Source organism: Pinus tabuliformis, chromosome 5_2 (assembly GCF_031772625.1).
Source record: "Pinus tabuliformis cultivar Carrire ecotype Pingquan chromosome 5_2, CPIR1, whole genome shotgun sequence".
Classification (NCBI taxonomy): domain Eukaryota; kingdom Viridiplantae; phylum Streptophyta; class Pinopsida; order Pinales; family Pinaceae; genus Pinus; species Pinus tabuliformis.
In genome coordinates this window covers 829,387,179-829,412,085 of record NC_142306.1, presented here as the reverse complement: position 1 = coordinate 829,412,085, position 24,907 = coordinate 829,387,179, and the positions used below count along the sequence as shown (strand labels likewise).

Sequence of the window (24,907 nt, the reverse complement as noted above, 5' to 3'; positions counted from 1 at the left end):
ATTGTTGATGACCCGGGAATAAAAGCAGGTCAACTAATGATATATCCTTGGGGACTGAATACTATAGTCCATGCCTCGCAGGGACTAATAAACAACTACATTGGAGAAGCTTCATATTAATGCACCATAAAACATGTACTACCAACAGCAATCTAAGCAACTACATTGGAGAAGCTTCATATTAATGCACCATAAAACATGTACTACCAACAGCAATCTAAGACTTACCGTTGATGCGTTTAACTATGAAGGATGGATTAAACATTAAAAAAATCTTAACAAACTAAGCTAAAGTAGGATTCTTAGGGTTGTGAATCTCAAGCTCATTTAACCCATTTATTAAAAAGAATTCGTTGGGGCTTGTGACTCTAAAATTACCAATATTTAACTAACAAAAATTGAAGACCGTGGAGGAGAGAGTTTTAAGTTTTCTCAGTTCAATGCACGTGTTCTCTGAGCACGGATGCGTTGAGCACTAAAAACAATTTTTTTAATAAAATCTCACCCCCCTTCTTTAGAATCGACTTTCTTCGCATGAGGCTTCTTCAATTTTTTTTTTTGCTTTTTCAAAGAGTATTATTGGTTTCTTTGGGTACTTTTATGCAAACTAGCTTTAATACATGACATAAACTAAAGAGAAATTGTGAATTATACGATTTATTTTTTCAATATTACTAATAAGTTAAATAAGATTACATTGGAGACATCACTAATAAAAGACTACAATGAGACTGAACTAAATTCAAGAGAACTGGACTAACTTGAACTAAAGTAGGACACTTGGATGGACCTCTGTGCCACCTACCATGTCAACAGAAACATCACATGGACATGATGTTATTTTGTCAGAAAATACCACTTGAGCCTAAAAACCAAGTGGAAGACAACATGTTTTTAGCAGAACAGGTTAGTAAAGAAGTGGAAGAGATAGTGACAAACAAAGAGATAGAGGCAGAGGCAAATAAGAAATCTCACAAAGAGAAAACAAAGAGAGAGAAGGAAGCCCAAAATAACATAACCAATTTGGTTCTGAAGATGTTTTACACTTCACATTTATTTCCAATGTGAAGGTAAATAGGGAGATTATGAAGAAGAACACCATGTAGAGATGAATTTTGTGTAGAGTTCGTAGCAATTAACATTGAACACAACTTTGATGATGAAAACATTAATGAAATTTTCAGGTATTGGAGTCATGAAGAGATTAAATTGTATTATGGACTTATGTTGCAGCAAAAAATGAATGATGAAAAGAACACTAAAGAAGATGACATGTGGCAGCAGCCAAGATTACATGTGGCAGAAGCCCAAATACAATCCAAAATTTTAAGAAGTCCTAGACATGCTTAGACAATCTGGAAAATTAGAAGACATGCACAAGCAAATGCAGAAACTAAGGTTTGAAGGATACAACAAGAAGAAAATGTTGAAACAATTTAGACACTACAAAATCTGGAAGAAGAAGAAAATTAAATGTAGTTGAAGTCAATTTTTTTATCTTGTAAGCCTATCTCATACATACACCATAAGACCTCTCAATTAAATTTTTATGTGGTTGTAATTAAGGGGGAGAAATCCAACTTAAGATGAAGAGTAGTGGATGATGATTATGAAAAATTTGAAAAAGAAGTAGAGAAGGAGCACATAGATGCTAGTGCACTAGGCAAGGCACTGCTGAAAATGGATGAAGATTTGGTGAATCTAGCAACATAGTTTTATGATGGCAATTTGGTGAGAGCTTGCTAATGACAATTTGGTGAATCAAGTATCAGAGCTTTTTGATGATAGTGAAGCTTTCAATGAAAAATCCAATGTTATGGTTAATCTAGCAATTCAATTTGTTGATGTTAAATTTGATGAAGATTTGTTGGCTAATGTTGAATGGTTGAAGATTATGCAACAACAAAATCATATAGACATGATGTTATTAAGTGAGAAAAACCCACTTGAATCAATGGAATATAACCTCTAAGAGTCAACACAAGTTAGTACATAAGTGGAAAAAGACAAAAACAGAGATAGAGACAAAGATAGAGGGAGAGATGGAAGTACAACTTTACAAAGCTCTAATTACAAAGAATAAGAAATAGAGCCAATTGGTATTGCAAATATTTTTAATTCTATCATTGATTTCCAGTGTGCATGTACAAAGAATGATTATGAAGAAAAGTTAAATTTACTTGAAGCATGACTTGCAACACCATCACACAACAAAAGATGACATGTGTCAGCAACCCACATACAAACAGAAGTTCTGGAAATTCTTAGACAACATGGATCAATAGAAGACATGTACCAGCTAATGAAGAAACTAAGGTTTCAAAAAGAAAATGGTAAAACAATTTAGAGAAGAGAATAAGAAAAGTAAATGTAGTTGAAGTCAATTTTTTAAATTGTAAGCCTAGCTATACATAGACCACCAACCATCTTAATTAAATTTTCATGTAATTGTAATTGACATGGAGTGTTGGAGAATCTAATTCCAACCACATGTTTAGTGGCACATATGTCCATCCAAGTGTCCTATTTTAGCTAGTCCAATTTTGTTGATTTAGTTCAATCTCACTGCAGTCATTTGTTACTTTTGTTACTTATTAATGATGTCTCCAATGTAATATTATTTAACTTGTTCAAGAAGAAAAAAAATCCTATGCTTTACAATTTCTGTTCTTTTTTATCATTCACTTTGTAAGAAAAAATTTCCTATGCTTTACAATTTCTGTTCTTTTTTATCATTCACTTTGTAAGAAACACAAATTTTTACTTAAAAACAGCCCAAATCTAATGCATCTAATTCCCATGTGCCTTTTGTTTCCCATGTTGAGATTGGATGGCTTGAATTAATTGTAGCATTGAACGAGTGTGGCTTGCTTTTCTAAGGGTTGAGAATAATGGGAATATGGTATTGATCATGTATATGAAATGTCCATGAAGTTTTCACTATGTGAATATGCTTGTGAATTTTATAAATAAAATAATAATGTCAATTCCTACTTGAATCGGGTGTGATGACAGAAAGCAAAACGCTATACCTAAAACTAAAGCAAACCTAAGACTATAACTAACGCTAAATATTTTATAAATATGATTGAGATCTTGTAAGACTATAGGGGCATCTTTTTATAGCTTTTTTATTATGTCCGGTATACTTAAAAGGATATTTTATCCTAAATTGAAACCATAATTCATTGCAGTTGGCATAGTACAGAATCTGGCCGAGGTCATTCTCCATTGAGTTGGGCTGGCCAGGTCGGTAGGTCACGAGCGTGCGAGATTAGACTTTTTATTGCCTATTAACCCCACTAGAGCAATTGTGGATTAATGTGTATTTTGGCTTTGAAGTTTTGTGATCTTAATATTGAGCTTGTAGGGGAACTGTAGTGTTTTCTGCACGCCATCTAGCCAACGTCAAATAGAACTTCGTTGCAAATTTTGTTCATATCGATTCTATTTTGCTCATTTTGAATCTTTGGACAATTTTATAGGCACTGAAAGAGTCTATGCCAATCCATGGGATTTAGTTATGCCAGGTCGATTTGCTATCCTTTGAGCTTCCACTGTGCGGAGGTTTCAATTGTGCGGAGGCGCACGTCCGGGCAATTGTTCGCACTATAAAAAAAAATGGGTTTGATTTGTAATATTAAATCATTGTTGTTGCATCTCTGCATCGCCATATTGCACAGATCAAAAAGGAGGGTTGTTTTATCTACACATGGGCAACAAGGATTACATAAAACTCTTTTGCATTAAGTCAATCAAAGAAATTACAGGCCCACCTTTGTTCCTTCAACTATGATCAAATTAGAATATTCCAGTGATCTTTGATGAACGGACAAAAGTGAACCTTAGCCTTTTCTTGTGGGAGCAACGAATATCAGCGTTGTGTGGAGCTTTTGCTCTCTGGTGACAAGTTTTTTTGCAAAAAGAAATCGGGCTGAAATCCCACTTGCATCATGTGCACATAAACTTGTTTTCCTATCGCTATGGATTTGATAGCTATATTCCCTTGCACAATGAAAGCCACATATGCTTCATTTAGATCCATGCCTAATAATTACACATCTATCAGTTTTCTTCAGGCATGTGTTGTCCTAGGTGCTCTGGAACAAGTCAAGCAGGTCCATTCCCAAATAATAACTAATAGGTTAGAGGAAAATATGGTATTAGCCACCTCCTTTATTGATGCATATGCAAAATGTGGTAGCATAGATGATGCACCTGCTTTGTTTGACTATATGGCTCACAAAGATGTTGTCTCCTGGAACACAATTATTACAGCATATGGAAAGCGTGGGTTTGCAAAGGGGGCACTCCAACTCTTTGAAAAAATGCATCAGATAGGAACTAGGACAAACCATATTACATTTATTGGTGCTTTGTTTGTCTACAGCCAGGCATGTCATGCTGATGAAGGCAGGCAATACTTTGATAATATTGGTAGAGATAATAACATTGCTGGTACAGCGGAGCACTATTCTTACATGGTTGACATTCTTGGTCATGTTGGGTGATTAGATAAAGTACATGAATTTTTTAACCAAATGCTTATTCGATCCACTGCTAAAGTGTGCGAGGCTTTGCTTTTTTCTTTCAGGGTCCATTTCAATGCCGAACTAGGAAGGTGTGCAACGGATTTTCTCATTGACTTAAGCCTCAACATGTAATCCGTGAACAGCTGAATGTGTGAGCACGTCCATATTCGATATCAGACTGACGAAACGCTGAGAGGTAGAAACGTAGTGGCATTCATTACCACATAAAATTTAAAATATAATTAGGGTTTGCATGTCCAATGTACAGTCACACCTTACTGGCATTTTAAACAGGTGCAGGAGTGGGAAGCTTCATTTGAGTGTTGAGAAGTTGATTGCGATGAGAAATGTGTTTTCTCTACGCTCACTCTCCTACATACCAAGAAGTTGAGTGTGTGAGGGGAGAAATGTGTTTTCTCTGCACTCTTCCAATGCACACTCAAACTAAAAAGAAGCTCCGCACAAATTTACAATTGAATATATTCCCGTAGATATAAAAATGGTCGATGATAAATTGGGTTAGGAACTTGCCCTTTTCGAGACATCCCGTTGACTTATGTCCATGTTGACTGATTACATGACAAGTTCACCCAATCCAGAGGAAGTGTTTAGATTGATTGATAATGCAAGTAAAATCAAGCATTAGCTTTTCGGATTTACAGTTGTTCTCTCGTATCTCAATTGCACCATTTGAAGTGGTGATTATCACACACACATGAAAATCAATACGCATTCTTGATATGCTAATGTTGTCCTTGTTAGAAAAATTTTACAAGGAAGAGGAGAGGAGTCTCACTCACTAAGAAATTCGGTTGCAGCAAAGTCAAGTGGCTCAAAAAGGTTGTGGAGTGGATATAGCAAAATAGAATTAATATCATAAAGCAGCTAGCCACATTTTATATTGTATGTTAAAACATAAGAAAATATTTTCTCGAGGAGTTTCTCCTCACTACCTCACATACTCTCACTCTCTAACTTGCCCAACTTTACAAATAACGTGTACATCCATATTTACCTTAACATACAAATTTGACATTAATTACATGAAAGACAAAATATTTAATAGGCAACATGGGCAACTTTACATAGTAAACGATTTTCTGAACTTGTAGGTGTTGTGGATTGTGGGTAACATTCGGAGAGTAAATGTTTGCCCATATCTATTTACCAAAATTTATTAAATGCCTTAACTTTTGTGATGTGTTCTGTACTGTACTTATGACTTTAGTCATTTCACCTGCAAAAAAAATCGCAACCGTGCAAAAAAAAATCACAATCATGCAGTGGTTGACTTGGAAAGCATGGTGTTTGTGAGTGTGTTTAAGGTGGTGGTTGGGATTAATATTTCCAACACTCCTCCTTAATCACAAGTACCGCCATTGAAAATTCTCAAACAATGTGTGAGATAAACAAAACTTTCACGTGCCAATGGCTTTGTGAAAATATCTGCATATTGTTCCTCTGACTTGGAGTGTTGCAACACAATTTCATCATTTTTAATCAACTCTCTCATAAAATGATATTTAACATTAATATGCTTGGTCCTCTTGAGAAACACAGAATTATTTCACAATGCAATTGCTGAGGTGTTGTCGTAGAAAATAGTTGTTGTTCCATCTTGGTAGTGGCGAAGATCCCTCAACATCCTTCTCATCCAAACTTCCTGACACGTTGTTGCTATTGCTGTGACATATTCAGATTTTGTGGTTGATAGTGACACTATTGGCTCCTTCCCAGAGGCCCATGAAATGGCTCCAAAACCCAAATGAAAAACATATCTTGATGTGTTCTTTCTGTCATCGACACTTCATGCCCAATCACTGTCAATGTAACAAACCAGCCTAAAATCATCTGTTGCGGTCTACAAAATTTCATACTATTTTGTTCCATTGACATACCTTAAAATCCTTTTCGTTGCTTGCCAATGTGTTTCTTTGGGTGTCTCCAAGAACCTCAACAACAAACTCACTACATACATTATATCTCTCCTAGTGGTGTTCAAATACATCAAGCTGCCTATCATACTTTTGTATAATGCCGGATTGACATTGATGTTGAAATATTCTTTGCTCAACTTCAACCCCATGACAGTTGGAGTTGGTGCCGGCTTGCTATTTTGCATATTAAATCTCTCCAAAATATTTGCTACATACTTTTCTTGAGAAATAAAAATTTCATTTTCTGTTTTCTTCACTTCTATGACCAAAAAATATCTTAACAACCCCAAGTGAGTCATTTCAAATTCATTCTTCATGACTTGTTTGAAATCAGCGATGAGGAAATCATCACTGCCCGTAAAAATTAAATCATCTACATATAAGACAACAATGAGAATCTTACCATCATTCTCTTCGATGTAGAGAGGAGGCTCACTGTCACGTTTGTCAAAACCATTGTCCAACAAGTAGGCATGTATCCTGTTGTACCATGCACGCAGTGCTTGCTTCAACCCATAAAGATATTTCCTCAACCAATATACTTTGTCTTCCTGGCCTTTTACCTCATAATGAGGTGGTTGCGCAACATACACTTCCTCTTTGAGCGCTCCATTCAAGAACGCTCACTTTATGTCCATTTGATACACTTTCCATTTATGTTGTGCGGTAATCGCCACAACTGTATGCACTGTCTCCATCCACGCGACTCGCGCAAACGTCTATGAATAATCTCTTGCATGATGTTGTTTGTATCCTTTGACAACTAGCCTTGCTTTATGCCTTTCAATATTTTTGTCGACATTGCTCTTAGTCTTATAGACCCACTTCACTCCATTCACTTGTTTTCCTCGCGACAAGTCCACTAACTCCCATGTGTCATTCTTTTCTATTGCTTATGTTTATTTCTCCATTACCGCAACCCATTTTTTTCTTTGACTGCATCTTCAAAATGGATTGGGTCATCTACATGACAAAATAACATAAATAAGGAATTCAGACCACCACTGCTATCAACCTCATCTTGCTTATAAATTTCATTTAAATTTTTGAATTTTGGTCTTCTTATGCTTGCTGAAGATAGGCTTGATATGACACTTGGTGTTACGCTTTGCGACATTCTTGGAGAACCACTTTCTTGATTGATGGTGTTCCTTGCTTCCTACTTTGTTGCGCTTGAATAGGAGTAGAGGGAGTCACTGTTGAGGAATTGTTTGCTACTGCCAATTCCTCTTTGTCCTCGTGTGGTATACATGCTTTCACATTGACCATCTTCTCTAAACTTCCATCCCATTCTTCCTCTTTTATGAATTGCACATCTCTATTGATTATGACCTTCTTGGTAAATGGATTGTAGATTTTGTATGCTTTGGATTCATCACTGCATCCAACGAATATACATTTCTCCCCCTTATTGTCCAACTTCTTTCTCAACTCATCCGGGACATGTGCATACGCCACACATCCAAAGACTCTCATGTGAGTGACACTATGCTTTCTTCTACTCCATGCCTCTTAAGGAACTACATTCTAGACACTTTTGGTTGGACATCCATTCAAAATATATTGTGCACAAGCGACAACTTCAGCCCAATAATCATTTGGAAAATGCTTTGCCTTCAACATACTCCTTTCCATTTCCATAATGGTCATATTCTTCCTTTCCACCACACCATTTTGCTAAGGTGTATACCTTGTTGTACATTGCTTGTGAATTCCATGTTCCCTACAAAAATGTAGGAAATCATTTGAGATGTATTCGCCACCTCTATTAGTCCTAAGGACTTTGATGTAGTATCCACTTTACTTCTCAACAAGAGCCTTGTACTAGTGAAAGCGCTCAAACACTTCACTTTTCTATTTTAGGAGATAGACCCATGTCTTCCTTGCGTATTCATCTATGAAGGTCAATAAATAGTGGGAGCCACCACTTGATGGTGTCTGCATTCGTCCACATAAATCTAAGTGGACAATCTCCAAAGGTGCCTTGCCCTCACTAACTTTCATGCCGGAAATGCCTCTCTATGGTGCTTGCCCAAGATACATCCTTCACATAGGTTGTTTGGTTTTTCTATGAGTGGCAAACCCTTCACCATGCCTTTCCTATGCACCAAATTCAAACCTCCAAAGTTGAGATGTCCAAATCTCAAATGCCATAACCAATTTTCATCTTTGGCCTTTGTGTGATAGTTCACTTATGTGACAACAACATCTTTTCTTCCATCCTCTTGTGAGTTCATTGATAGTTGTGCTTGTGCACCTTCTTCTTTCAAATCTGATCTTATCTTTAGGGGAAACATTCTATTGTTTGTCATTTGAACCTTTGCAATGAGTTGTCTTCTCGGAAGCCTATCCAAAATTGTCCATACAACATTCTTGAAAAATACATTGTAGCCCTTTTGCATGAGTTGTCCAATGCGTATGAGGCTATGCTTCAAACCGGGGACAAAGTAAACATCTGAGATGTATTTTTTCTCCCCCTTCTTTGTTAGGATACTAACTCTTCCTTTTCCCATGACAGAGACTTTGTTATCAGTCCCTAATGTCACTTTATATTTCACACTTTCATCAAGATTGGAAAACATTTCTATGTTCCGTGACATGTGGTTGCTACACCCTAAATCTAGATACCATATATCACTTTGTTTTTCTTGTGCTACATTACAAGCTAAAAACATGCTATCATGGTTCTGATTTTCTTTTGTGAAATTTACACTTGGTTTGCACTTGGTTTGTTACTAATGTCATATTGCTTCTTTCAACATTCATTTGCATAATGACCATACTTTTTACAATAATGACATTGAACTTGAGATATATCGTACCTTTGACCTTGTGTTTGATTTTAGTTTGGGCCTTGACTTGGATTTGATTATTGCCCCTTCCACTTGTGCTTGAAGGGTTGCTTCTTCCACCTTTGTGTGGGCTTCTTTCTCTTCCTCTAACATATGATCTTCCTCTGCATCAACCTTGACCAAATGAAACTTGTGTCTTGAATGCATTCTCCAATGAGGAGCTTGTTGCTCTATTTAGACGATGTTCATGAGAAATCACTGATGCATAACGTTCATCCACTCAGAACTGTGAGAGATCCTTTGTCTCTTCTATGGTCACAACAATGGAATCAAACCTTGCTGACAAACTTCTCGAAGCTTTCTCAACTATTCTCCTTTCTTCAAGTGTCTCACCATAAGACCTTATTTGAGTAACCAACCCAATCACATGTGTAAAAAATGACCCCACATTTTCAGACTCTTTCATACAAAGTGTTTCAAAGTCTGTTCTGAGGATTTGCAACTTTGTTATCTTGACTTTTTTCATGGTAGGTTTTCTGGAAGGTGTCACATGCTTGCTTGGACTTCGTTGTTGCTACAACCCTTGGGAAAACACTTTCATGAACTACTTGGAAAATATAGAACAACGATTTCGAATCCTTCTTCCTATTGTCCCTTAACAAATCTCTTTCTGCTTGAGACAAAGCATTGTATGCTACTGCATCTCCTGAAAACCATTCTCCACCAAATCCCAAATGTCTTGAGATGAAAGGAGGGCCTTCATTGTAATAGCCCAATAATCATAATTTTTTCCATTAAACTGAAATATCTAAGCATTAGTAAGGCTTGTGCTTGATATTGTCATTTTTGAGTGAAAGAAAAAACTTTCTACCTCTCGTAAATATTCTCCAAAGGAGAAAAACAATCTCCTCTTAAAACAATTTTCAATTGCAAGTAAAAACACTTGTTTTTACACTAACAATATATTTTCAATTGCAAGTAAAAAACACTTGTTTTTACACTAAAAATATTTAATTTGCCCCAATACCATGTTAGAAAACAAGAGTCTTGTGGCAAAGTTAGTGGCTCCGAAATAGGTTGGTGAGTGGATATAGCAACCACACAAGGACTTAATTAAAACATAAATTTTATGCACAACAAAACACAATTAAACAAAGGAGGTTGGTGTAAATCTACTTGTGAAGGATTAATACCATAACAAAGGAGGCTGCCGTAAATCTACATGTGAAGGATTAATACCATAACTCATCAAGCCACACTTTATATTATATGTCAAAAAATTAGTAAATACATTCACTGTTGGGTATACGAACAAAGTCCCACATTGATTAGAAGTGATTGAAGTGGGAAGGATCATGGGTATATAAGGATGAACAAATATCTCCATTGGTATGAGGCCTTTTGGGGTAAAGCCCAAAAACAAACCCATAAGGGCTTAGGCCCAAATTGGACAATATCATACCATTGTGGAGATATGTGGTGTCCTGAGACCCAACAAGTGGTATTAGAGCCAAGTCTTGTTGGGTCTCAGGACACCACATATCTCCACAATGGTATGATATTGTCCAATTTGGGCCTAAGCCCTTATGGGTTTGTTTTTGGGCTTTACCCCAAAAGGCCTCATACCAATGGAGATATTTGTTCATCCTTATATACCTATGATCCTTCCCACTTCAATCACTTCTAATCAATGTGGGACTTTGTTCGTATACCCAACAATCCTCCCCTCGAACAAAGGACCATCGAGCCTCCCCTCAAACCATCCACAGGATTCTCCCCTCTCTACCAACCAGGATTCTCCTCTCCAACATCCTTAGGATCCTCCTCTCCAACATCCTCAGGCTTACGGGGGCTCACCATCTTTGTTTCGGCGGCTCACCATCTTTGTTTCGGCATTCCGAGGATTCATCCACTTGGATAACCTCGAACTTGGCTCCGGGCTTACGGGGGCTCACCATCTTTGTTTCGGCGGCTCACCATCTTTGTTTCGGCATTCCGAGGATTCATCCACTTGGATAACCTCGAACTTGGCTCCGGGCTTACGGGGGCTCACCATCTTTGTTTCGGCGGCTCACCATCTTTGTTTCGGCATTCCGAGGATTCATCCACTTGGATAACCTCGAACTTGGCTCCGATACCACTTGTTGGGTCTCAGGACACCACATATCTCCACAATGGTATGATATTGTCCAATTTGGGCCTAAGCCCTTATGGGTTTGTTTTTGGGCTTTACCCCAAAAGGCCTCATACCAATGGAGATATTTGTTCATCCTTATATACCCATGATCCTTCCCACTTCAATCACTTCTAATCAATGTGGGACTTTGTTCGTATACCCAACATTCACATGGTAAATGGAGGGTGTAGCTCCAAGTAAGAAAAACACAACAAACTCACTGTGATTTACCCATTACTCGGGTTGGGGAGTAAACTCCTGTAATTTGCTCCCATACCATGTTAGAAAAATTTTACCAAAAAAGAGTAAAACAAAGGAGGTTGCAGTAAATCTACTTGTGAAGGATTAACACCATAATGCAACAAACCACATACATTCACCTGGTAAATGGAGGTTGTAGCTCCAAGTAAGAAAAAACAACAAACTTACTGAAATTTAATGTGGTTGCAGAGTAAACTTCTGTAAAACTAGTTTTCATGTGCCCACCCACCAATATTTCCTCTGCTATTTTCTCTCACTACCTCACATACTCTACCTCTCTAACTTGCCAAACTTTACAAATGACTTTTACATCCATAATTACATGAAATAGAAAATATTGAGAAGTGATATAAATTCGCCCATGACATTGAGGTATTTGTCCATGGTCCCTGTTTCTTTGATGTTAGAATGCCAAATTGTAGTGAAGAACCAATGCATGATTCCAATTTTGGGTATACATAGTAGTCCATTAGGTTCAGTAGACATTTGGTAAAATTCAATTTGAATGGGGTTCTGTGTGGGTTGAATTTGTTGTTTTAATGTGATGTTTTTTGTGAAAGATTGTTGAGTTGGAGAGTGAAGATTATACAATTTGTGGCCTCATAGGTAGTTGGTGTATTCATTGTAAAATATGTTCTTTGTGAGAAAAATATTTTATAAATGATAAGTCTGTATGTTTTGATTGTGGGTTGGCAGGACCCCAACACTAGAGGCAAAGTTATGTTGTGATTGTGGGTTGGCACAACCCGAACACTAGAGGCAAAGTTACAGTTAGTGCAGGCATCCCAAGTTATGGTGAGAAAGTGAATGCATACTATGTAGGGAGTTACATTTGATCCTAGCCGTGATCTTTGCCACCTCAAAATCAAAATAATAAGAAAATATTAGTGCTGATTGGAAATTTAAAAATAACACATCTGGCAGGAGCAACAATATGAGCCAGGAGATTATTGTTGCAGTCATTCTTATCCCATTCACAAGGCAACAATTAAATTCAGGAAAAAAATGCCAATGCGAAAACTGATAAAATTCTTTATTAAGTTTGCGCTGCTTGAATCTTGCAATATGCCTGCTTCTCAACCTCCCACCTATATGCAGGAGATTTTGTGAATTTTACGAGACACTAACGTAATTTTGACCTTGGCATATGACATATTGTGGCCATATTTATCATATAATAATGCCCAGATTAAATTCTTGAGCTCTAGTCATGGTGAAATGATGTCCAGCCCTGATATGACAGCTCGTTAATTTTTGCCAAAATATGAACGTTTTCAATAAAATTGGCAAACCTGTTGACTATGAATTGGTGCAGGATCTTTCATATCGAGGACCTTCCACTAGCCCTTACGGAAATATTGCTAGTGAAAGCGAACCTCTGTTACTAGCTCTCGATAAAAGGACCAGGACTTGGATATGCATCTGCCACTTGTGCTCCTACTGGTAGGGATGTTGGGAGATTGGTAAATTGAATCTGCTGTTAGCACACTTAGTTGACACAATCGATATCAATATCAGGCGCAGAGCTTATAAATTCCACCATGGAAGCTTTGGCAGACAAAGCCAATAACGACGTTGGAGTTTTAAATAATTAAACTCTCATTTCCAACGTGCAATCCACGAACAGATGAATGTGAGATCACATACATAGTCGAAGGGGTGATTCTCAACACTGAGCTTTCCTGGCGCTGGAGCTTCTTCACAGTGAAGGGGTGATTCTCAACACTGAGCTTTCCTGGCGCTGGAGCTTCTTCACAGTGAAAGCTCTGCACTAATAGTATTAATTAAAGATTTGTTCATCAATTCTGGCGTTATCCAGTAGAGCAGCATTATCAAGATTTGTTCATCAATTCTGGCGTTATCCAGTAGAGCAGCATTATCACAGTTTCAATGTTAAGTGTCAGAGCACTCACCACCCAAAAACTACTCGCAATATTTTTTTCCTTTTTTAAAATGAATTGTCAGCCATGACAGATTTCCAATAAATAAGATTTACTGAAAATTAAAAAATTATTTTTGAATTTAGGCCAAATAGAAATATTCATTATTTTCCCAAAAAAGTTAATAAAAATTGCAAAAAAAATGCAAAATAATCAGATTTAATCACACATATAAGTAAATTTAATCACATATATAATGCAATGTAAACTTAATCACACATATAAGTAAGCAATAACAAAGATTTGCAATAAGGAGGTTTTGTAAAGGGAAATTATAGATCATCCTCATTTTCATTTAGTAAGGTTAATGATTGGAAATATGTATTTTTTCTAATATGTTGCAAGTTCAAATTTATAAGAAGATAGAGTATGTACATCTTTATATGTCTTAGTAGTAGAATCACTAAATTATCTCTTGTCCCACAAACAAAAAATCATATACACCAATTTGATTTTTGACTTTGCTATATCCTTAAAATTAAACTATTATTATTAATACTATAAATTTACTATAATAAACCTCTTTATATAACAATAAGTAACGATAAAAAGTATGTTATAATAAGAAATTATTAAATATAATAGTTGGTAACTATTGTAGCTGTTATAAAACCTCCCAAAAAATTTCACATTGTACGCTTATAATTTGGGTGGCCCTTGCTTTTACAACCTTACAAGGATGTTTTTGTTACATTTATTAAGCATACTCTTCAAAATGCCATAATCATCTTTGTATTCATTCATAAGTGAACTATGGTCATCGTTGTATTCATTCATGAGTGAACTATATACGTTCTTTTGTTTTTCGAGGTTTTAAGCATCATCATTCGATACTTATATTTCGTTCTTGGACTTATATAAAAGATGGAACTCATATTTGTCTTTGAATATTAATTTCAAGCAGCATCATTCAATACTTCATATTTCGTTAAATATGGGACTCATATTTGTCTTTGAATATTAATTTCAATCTAGCTGCTTGAATAATCAAATCAAACCTTAAATAACCATGACCATGGTCCTGCAAAATTGCGTTTGGAACTTGTTGGCTACACTAAATTCGTTGAGACATCTCTTTGCCAACATATGCTAGAAGCAAAATAAATGCTTATTGTAATGCCAAACCAAGCATTGGAATTCATTGAGACATCTCTTTGCCAACATATGCTAGAAGCAAAATAAATGCTTATTGTAATGCCAAATCAAGCATTGGAATCAAGATCACATTAGCTAAAATAAATGAAATCATGGAGATCCTATTGTCATGGACTTTAAACAACCCCTACAATTCATCCAATAAGGAGATGACTCTTTGGAGAAAGCTTCTATCAATGGAGTCTCAGTCTCATTGGTAGTCTCCAGTGGAAATACTAATGGCAGAAACATTTGCAGTGATTTTTAGCTGGAATGAGGTAAGGCTTTGGAACTAGTATTTCCTTCATTAGACATCATTCCATCTACTGATAATATTGGCAGAAGCACGTGTTTGGCCGTATGTATTTTGAGAGGACTGTATAAACTATGTCTCCCCGTGTTCCTCTGCTACTCAAAATCTTCTCTCTATTTTCCTGCTGTTTTTTATCAATGCAACCTAAAACAATGTTTAAACTTGATGAGAATGTACCTAGTGTCAATCATAATAACAATTGAGACAACGAAAGGCGGTAACTTTATCTCTTAGGAAGAAATGAACACAAGGAGTTGGAAACTAGTGATATATTAATATTTTTTACAAGTCAAAGAGTAGTGGAATTGATGGGGTATAATACATAGAAAAGAAGTTTGAGAATTTCTATTTTGATCAAGAATTTTTATATGTTCTATAGTGGGAAGGGGATTAAATGAGAGTTACATAGTCATCCTGTAGCAGAAAATTAGTTTTTTCCTTATCAACATACAAGAATGGTAAATTTTTTCCTTGTCAGCATGCAGCAAACTGGTAAAATTTCCGAATTTGTTTACATGGAGTGCACTCACTGTTTATGGTTAGTTATAAAATTGTTTTCTAGAAAAATAAATTCCCTGGCAATTTATGTTTACGCAATGGCTTATATATTGGTGCTTATCCTCTGCCATGTTGGGCACATGGGAATGGACAGTTAAGGAAATTACGCAACATCCCTACACTTTAAGAACGTAGATGCACAAGAAAGGGAAATGGACAATGAATGTCAAACTTTGGAGCATGATAATACAACAATGTGTTTTCTAAAGGACCTAAGGACCTTGACATGGATAATAAAGGGAAGTAACCTGGAGTCGAATTTCATTTCCTCATAAAAGAATCACTTGATAAACTTGCTCCAAAACAAGCTAGTGCCAACATACATACATAGAGACAAAAAAAAATTGTAAAAAAATTTGTCAATTATACGAGATAATAGAAGCTTTATATTTGATTCTTGTTACTAACAAGGAGAGAAATTTGCTTGAGGATCGTCAAACCTTAAAAGTGCTTTCCAAAATTATGCTTAAATACTCATCTAGAGTGGATGAAGAAAGGATTTGTGTAATGGAATTTAAGCTAATTTTCACAAAGAATGAAACTTAAAATTGGAGCAGATATTGCTCTTCTCAATATTCTAAATGATTAAATAGATTACATTGTAAACATCAATAATAAATGACTTAAGTAAAACCTCACACACCTACGGAGTAGCACTTAAGTAAAAATGAACTGTCTATGACACCTAGGAGAGAATAGAATCAAATGTGATGACACCTAATCAACAACTAACTTATAGTGAGATTAATATCTCAACATCCCCTCCTAATCTCAATTGTTACATGTAGTGACACTTATAATGCCTAGTTGTTCTCTTTGAAATTCAAATACATTCTTGCCCAATGGCTTTGTGAAAATATGTGTGAGTTGATCTTTGGAATCACAAAAATTAAGTAGTATGTCCCCATTATTGACGAGCTCTCACATGAAATGGTGTCAATGTGCTTTCTCTTTTGGTGGAAAACATGATTTTTTGATAAAGAAATAGTTGAATTGTTATCACATTAGATTGGAGTTGCCTCCTTCTGAATATTTGAAATATCTTTCAATAATCTTCTCAACCACACAGCTTGACAAGTTGTTGAATTTTCTGCTACATATTTTTCCTCTATGGAAGATATTGAAACGATTGATTGTTTCTTGGATGCCCATGAAATCAGAGTGGTTCTAAGATGAAAAGCAAACCGTGAGGTGCTTTTGTGATCATTTAAACTCCTTGCATAATCGTTGTTTGTATAACCTGAAAGTGAACAATTTTTAGAATCTGTATAGAACAAACGAGGTCTAGTTGAAGTGAGATATAATAAGCTACCAACTACACTTTTATATAGTGTGGAATCAAATGGTGGTGCTACATCTTCTTTACTCAGTTTTGTGCCTTGAGTAATTGGTGTATCTGCAAGTTTGAAATTGGTCATTCTAAACTTTTTGATGATATCAGTGGCATATTTTTGCTGACCAACAAAAATTCCATTAGCAGATTGATGAATTTCAATGCCTAAGAAGTATTTCATGACTCCTAGATCTGTCATATCAAACTTTGTTTGCATTTCTGCTTTGAAATATTCTAACATCATATTTCCTGTATAAAGAAGATCATCTACATAAAGGCATACAATCAGAATTTTACCTTCATGCATTTTGCTATACAAATTTGGCTCATGGTTGCTTCTGCAAAAACCACTTTTTATGAGATAGGTGTCAATGTGACTGTAGCAAGCTCTTGGAGCTTATTTCAAACGATACAAGGCTTTCTACAATCTATATAGCTTATGTTGTTGTCGTGGAATTTCAAAACCAGGAGGCTGCTTTACATAAACTTCTTCCTGCAATATACCATTTAGGAAAGCATATTTTACATCAAGCTAATATACTTTCCAATTGTACTAAGCTGATGTGGACAAAATAGTTCTAACAATGTGTAACCTTGCTACTTGAGCAAAGGTTTCACCATAGTCAACACCAATTTTTTGTGAGAATCCTTTGGCAACGAGCCTTGCCTTATGTTTCTCAATCTCTCATTTTTCATTTAGCTTGGTCTATATACCCATTTTACACCAATTCTAGTTTTGTCTCTTGGGAGATCAGCTAATTCCCAAGTCTCATTCTTCTCTATGGCAGCAATTTCTTGGTTCATTGCATCTACCCAATGATTTTCTTTAACTGCTTCTTCAAAATGAGTTGGTTGAGATGAAATAAATGCAAACATATTATGTTGGTCAAACTCATGCTCCTGCTCATATATTTCTCTGACGTTTCTTTTTTTCTTATTGTCTTCTAAAGATCTTGAATTACTGGTGGATTCACCATTTAAAGATGTACCATTTTCAAAATGGTATGGCTCTTCTTAAACATACAATCTTGGTGGTTGTGGTGGATAAAAGGATTGACTTGAAGCTTCATCAACTTGATGAGACCAAGATTTATTTTCAAAAAGAATTACATCTCTCTTTAAAACAAAATTCTTTGTAACTGGATTATAAAGTCTGTAGGCCTTTGACTGCTCACTATAGCCTATGAAAATACATCTTTCACTCCTATCATCAAGCTTATTTCTTAGTTTCTGAGGAACATGTGAAAATATTACTAATCCAAAAATTCTAAAGTGAGATACATTTTCCTTTTTACCATCCCATGCTTCTTGAGGTACTGTATCTTGGAGAGTGGTTGTTGGAGATCTGTTGAGAACATACACTGCCATCTAAATTGCTTTAGACCAATAATTGTTTGACAACGTCTTCTCACAAAGCATACAATTGGCCATGCTCGTGATTGACTCATTTTTCCTTTCTTCTACTCCATTCTACTGTGGAGTATATCTTGTTGTGTTCTGCATTATGATTCCTTCTTGTTGAAAAAATGCTTTGAAGTGATTGGAGTTGTACTCTCCCCCTCTGTCGGACTTGAGTATTTTCAAAGGCTTTCCACTCTTCTTTTTTTCTTCTACTTTGAATTCTTTGACCCTTGAGAATGTGTCTGATTTGTTTTTGAGAAAATACACCCATGTCTGCTTGCTTTAATCATCGATGAATGTTAGAAAATAAATACTACCACCAATAGACTGTGTCTGCATTGGGCCACGTATATATATATATATGGACAAGCTTTAAAGGCTATTTTTCTCTAGAGGAAGATGTAGGAAATTTGTCTCTTCTATGCTTGAACAGAACATGAATTTCAAAATTACAGTCTTTCTCATTCAGAGTAGGCAGACCAATGATGATTAACTATTTCTGAAGCTAACTTAGACTTTTGAATGGTATGTGGCCATATCTAGAATGCCATAGTTGAGATTCATCTATTCTTGACACATTGTGGACAAAAGACTATGAGAGATTTTGACTTCTAAGAGTCAAAGGAAACATCCTATTCTTGGTTTTTCCAACCTTAGCTATCAGTCTTCTATTGGGAGGTTTGTTATAGATATAACATGCATTCCCTTGAAATATTACATCATAACCATGTTCCATGAGTTTTCCTACACTAATGAGGTTATGCTTCAAATTTGGAACATAATAAACATTAGGAATGTATTTATATTGATTCTATTTAGTAAGAATAGGAATAATACATTTTCCTTCAGCTTTAATGTAACTTGGACGATCTCCAAGAGTAATTTTTGATGTTATGGAAGCATCAAGATAAGAAAGCATATTTGTGTTACATGTCATATGATTGTTGCAGCCACTTTCCAGAGAGCAACGATCCTTGTTCTGAGTGTCTTCAAAATGATTGCATGAAAGAAACATTGTTTTTAATGATTCTCCTTCATTGTTGGAGAGATAAAACATTGCCTTTGTGTTGATCTAATTGTTTCATTTTGCATTCATGTTCATAATTCCCAAATTGATTGCAGTAATAACATTTGACATTATATTTTCTCCATGGTCTGCTTCTTTGAGTTTGGTTTTGTGGAGGTCTCCACTGCTCTGTTGCATGATGATGTTCTGATCTACCTCTTCTTCGGCCTATGCCTCACTTGTTGCCACCTCTATATCCTCTGCCTCTGCCCCTACCAAAATAAAGTTATGTTTTGAATGATTGTTCCAGGGAATCTTATATCAAGTTGAGTCTTGTTTCATGTGTTAGAAGTGATCGAGTCAACTGTTCTACTAAGAAAGTTGTAAGATCTTTGGATTCAAAAATTGTTGTTACAATCATGTCATATTTCTTAGGTATACTTCGAAGGACTTTCTAAATAATTTTCTCATCTGAAATAGTTTCACCAATGATTTTGATGTGATTCATTATTCCCACAACTCTAGTCATGAAGTGATCCACATTTTTTGTGTAAGTCATCTTAGGGTTTCAAACTGTGATCTCAATGTCTGAAATTTCACTATCCTCACTATATCATTACCTTGATACACACCTTTCAAGATTTACCAAGCTTCATGAGTTGTGGATGCACCAGTTATCTTGTCGAAAATAGAGTCATTGATTGAGTTTTGAATCCAACATTTGCCTTTGTGTTCTTTCTTTTTAAGTTCTATAGATCCATTCCTCTAATTATTAGTCATGGTCACCCATGCTTCTTGAGTCGGATCTACATAGGGAGTCTGAAGTGTATCCTAACACTCTTGGGCTTGCAGAAACGTCTTCATTCTCAAAAACCAAAACTCATAATTTTTTCCAAGCAGAGTCGGGGTCTGTGGCAAAGCACTGGAGGAATCCATTTCTTTGAATGCAAAATGAGTGCCTTTTCTTTTAAATCTCCTTTTCCTTTCCAAGTTTTTATTTAAAAAAATAATCATTTTCCTTTCTAAGTTTTTATTTTAAAAAAACTTTTAAAAATCATATCTTTTACTTTTACTTTCCAAGTTTTTATTTAAAAAAAAACCTTTAAAAAAAATAACATACGCTCTTTTAAATACTCCTTTTAAAGTATTATAAGGAAACGTTCCTTTTTAAATTATACAGTTTCAAAAAAAATCATTAAAAATATGAACATATTTTGAAAAATAGTCCCAAGTACCTTTCTTACGATCCATGAAGATTGAATTTTGAATCAAGAATCAAAACTTGAGCATTTTGTCTCGTGGATTTGGCATAAATCAGTATAACACATTGTCCATCACTACCATGGAGCGTTAAACTGAAATCTATGTAAGGAAAGTTGACTAATGTGATCTCTCATCTGACTCACAACGCTAGTAATGCTATTGCTCCTCTGGTGCTTTGGGTGAGCATTAATACACTATGGTTTGACTCCTAGACAACGTTACTTTCCCAAAAAAAAATCACGTTTTCTTTTCGTAGCAACTTTTCAATGACTTCGCAACAAATTTCCTTTTTTTAGTAGGAGGCTTCACTTCGCTGAAATCTCTACTCTTTTCTTGTGAATACACACAAGTATGAAATGTTGCTATCAAAGAGTCTTATGCAACCTTACTCTATCTATGTTTCTCTCTGAAAGAGTCTTACTGAGTCTAAGCTCTGATACCATGACAAAGAATGAAATTGAAAAGTGGAGCAGATATTTCTCTTCTCAATATTCTGAGTGATTAAATAGATTGCATTGTAAACATAAATAATAAATGACTAAAGTAAAAATCGACACCTATGGAGTAGAACTTAAGTAAAACTAAACTGCCTATGAAACCTAGCAGATAATAGAATCAAATGTGATGACACCTAACCAACAACTAACTGACAGTGAGATTAATATCTCAATACATCTTTGTCTTTTATGAAGACATATCCCTTAGACTCAAAATGAATACATCTATGGGTTTCTAGATCACATCATTGATCAAGTTAATGATGTTAATGGTATCAACAAAGTTATCCTAAGGGAGAGAATAAACCATCCTTATTCCTATTAATACTTCCATAATGACTCAACAATCAGGGCATTGTTGGACACATCATCTTTTGAAGATTACATTGCGATTGAGGAATTCTTAAGTGACAGTAGAGGTGGCATGGCAGAAGTTTGCTTCGTTCTTAGGAGAGTTGGATCTATGTCATACTCAAGAGATGAAGCTAATTTTACTTTAGATATAATATGTCTTCATCTTGAAAAGGGAGTATAAAAAACGAACCCAAATTAGTCTTGGGCTATGAGGTGAGTAATGATCCATGTTTTTGGTATTAACCCTCAGTATATTTAATCGGGGGCTGAAGGAGCAGGTGAATTCCTTGGGATTGGTATGTAGGGGCCAAAGGAAAAAACTGTAGTTGGGGAATGGCATGATAGTGAATCAAACATGAGTGAGATTACAAACTAGATGGGACAACTTGCCAAGGATTGACCCAAATCTTGATATTTATCTTGCAAAGCAAAATTACATGAAACTTCTTTCAAACTTTCACTTAAAATCTTTAATCATCTCCCTAGAGATTAGTATGCTTGTAATTTATTCCTTGGTGTTCAGGGAATTCAATCCCATTGTTGTTGTGAGTAGACTAGTTAGCTTGTTTATCCATGACATATTTCGACTTATTAAATGGGAAAGTATCGATAACTATGTAGGAATATGACCAGTTTGAGGTCTATGGATCATCAGTTATCGTAGCTCACTTTTGAGTCCAACACAAAAAACCATTTTTTCCCTCAGTGTACATGTTGATGTTGCTTTTGTGACAACCTATTGTCCTATGTAGGATTGTGTTTTAAAGGACACAACTAGTGGTAGATTTGTATCAGTTGCAATATATTTGGGAGCCACTTTTGTATAAATATAGATTATAGATTAGAGGATATGTTCAAGATTGGGAAACCTCATAGTGAAGTAAATCTTTAATTGACAAAAAGGTGAATAAGTCCTTATATCTTGTTGTGCTCATGTAATGTGGTTTTGTGCTTGTTAGTTATGATTCTGATGATGATGATTTTAGGGTACCTTTAAGTAATGACATTATGCTCAGAGGCCATATCAAAGTTGTTTCAGCCTTGACTATTTACCACATAAGGTCACGAGTTCTTGCAGGTAGCTATGTCTACTCTTTTCATATGTATTATTTTAAATGTATGACTTCTTAGATGAAGTTATTTAGACATTTGGAACTAGTTAAACGTCATCAAGTTCATAGTTTAAGTCAAAGCCCAACTTCAAATCGAATTTCTGTGTAACTGGATCATCCTAAGTAAAGATTTTCAGTCTTGATGGCCTCATTTTAGGAGAATATATTAAATGTTCCATGTGTTTGTGTGACCTTAAGAATAAGAAGGGGCATATATCAAGCCTATCATGTAGAGAATGGCACGCTAAGGAGAAGCAAACAATATTGGCATCCTTATAGGATGGTTCCCTTTACATTTCGGATGTAAATGACTTTAAAATTTAGAAGCAAGTCATTAAGCCTAAACTTACGAAAACTATAAGAGTACCAATGAATTCTTGTGCATGGGGTTGTGATAGGAAATACATCACAGGTGGTGTTGGTGATGCAACAATGCAAGTGTGGAATTTTAGACCAAGATGGAAATATCCTTCTGACGAAAAACACTAATAAAAAACTCAATATTTGGGATCTACAAAAGACTATAACATCATTTTCAAGTATGCAAGGATATTCCAAAAAACTATGCTCAAACTAATGTGACCTTTAGTCCAGGTGAGAGGATAATATTTATAGGGGCCTTTGTTGAAAGGGTTGGCAATTTTGGAGTCTTATTATACTTCTATGATATGAAAACACTGCAATTGGTGTTAAGAAGTGGTGTGTCCCTATTTCACATTGTTATAGGTTGTGCTTGGCATCTGTAGCTTAATAACATCTTTACTATAGTTGGGGATAAAAAAAACAAGGTGGAATTCATATATTATATTCTCCATCATTAAGTGATACGGAGGGCACCTGTTTGTGTTGCAAGAGCACCCAAAAAAAATTCCTTGGATGATTTTGAAGCCAATCCTATTATTCACAACCTACATGAACTTACCTTGTTTTGAGTTGAACCAGGTTGTAAGAAGCAACACAAATTCTAGCCAATGTTGATGTACATCAACATTTCAAAAGTTCTGCAAGCCATTGTGGGTGTATTCCCATCCTCAACTCCATCTTTATCACGTGAATGGTCCAACATGAACGTTCACGAACAAAAAAAAAAATACTTAATTTCTCTCCTATAAGAAAGTACATCAAGTTTTGGTGACATTATTCAAGTTATTTTATCAAAAGAGGAATAAATATGTAGGTAGTTGTTGTAAAACAAGATGCTTTCCATTAAATTCTTCACCCTATTTATTACAAGCCTAATGTAATAATGTTTGTGACCCCTTCTTATCATTGTACAAGGTCCCAAATATTTTGTGCCTAGGAAAATTGTATTCATCATTGTTGTCATAAAAGTGTTCTCCTCTCTCTCTCTCTTCATTGTTGTCATAAAAGTGCTCCTCTCTCTCTCTCTCAGGGATTTTAACGCATGCTCACGACCAAGATAGGTCCATGCCATGGGTTCCAAAGCCTGCCGCTACCAAAGGTCTTCATCATCATCATATTAAGGTGTTAATGGGGTTAGTATTTGAGCTATGTATTATATTCTACCAAAATAAATGGGGAGATATGATTTTCAAATAAAAATAATAATAAACACAATTAACGTATAGAAATCCTCAAGGAAAAATTTCATTGCGTGTACATTGTCATATCAGCGATAAACAACAGCCACTAGATGCCATAGCCAATCTAAGGATTGTTATCTATGGAAAAAAGCTATCGATGGTTTTGGATACTTTCAACTTTGGTGATCAAGCGCTTCTCAATGGCCATCGAGAACTGGAACAAGCATTGGTACGACTATATTTCCTTTCAAATTTCAAAGAATTCAACCACGTCGAATGGAGAGGTCAGTACAGTTTATATCTAATGTGGCATTTTCTTATTTTTTTCTGAAAGAGAAGGTCATGACTCATAGGCAGGGTTCTTCTTGCCATTATGCTTATTAATTTTGGAAATGTCGTCCTTAGGATTGATCCTATTGGCATCAACAGCTTCCTCCCTCTTATATGGTTGTTTTTGGTGTTATCAGATCTCATTCTTTTCTACTTGCCAAATCTTTATTACATGGATATTCTTCTTTATTTATACGCCGATACGAGTCCCTCCTATTGGAATTGGGCACTTTAATCTTTTTTATAATTAAAAATTTTGATCGGATGGTGTAAATTGAAATATGCCAGCATATTCTAGTCGTCGCCACTAGATCGATGAATAAAATTCATCTAGCTAACTTCCTTGCAAATTTAAATTAGGTGTTTAAACCATGTTTAAAATATTTTTTTACCAAATTGAGATTAGAAATTTACTATGCCTATT

The 24,907-nt window shown here is 35.5% G+C and overlaps 1 pseudogene; it reads left to right on the top strand.

Annotated features, from left to right (window-relative positions):
- Nucleotides 1-4,157: 4,157 nt before the first annotated feature.
- Nucleotides 4,158-23,541, top strand: LOC149161881 (uncharacterized; annotated as a pseudogene).
- The last annotated feature ends 1,366 nt before the right edge of the window (nucleotides 23,542-24,907 follow it).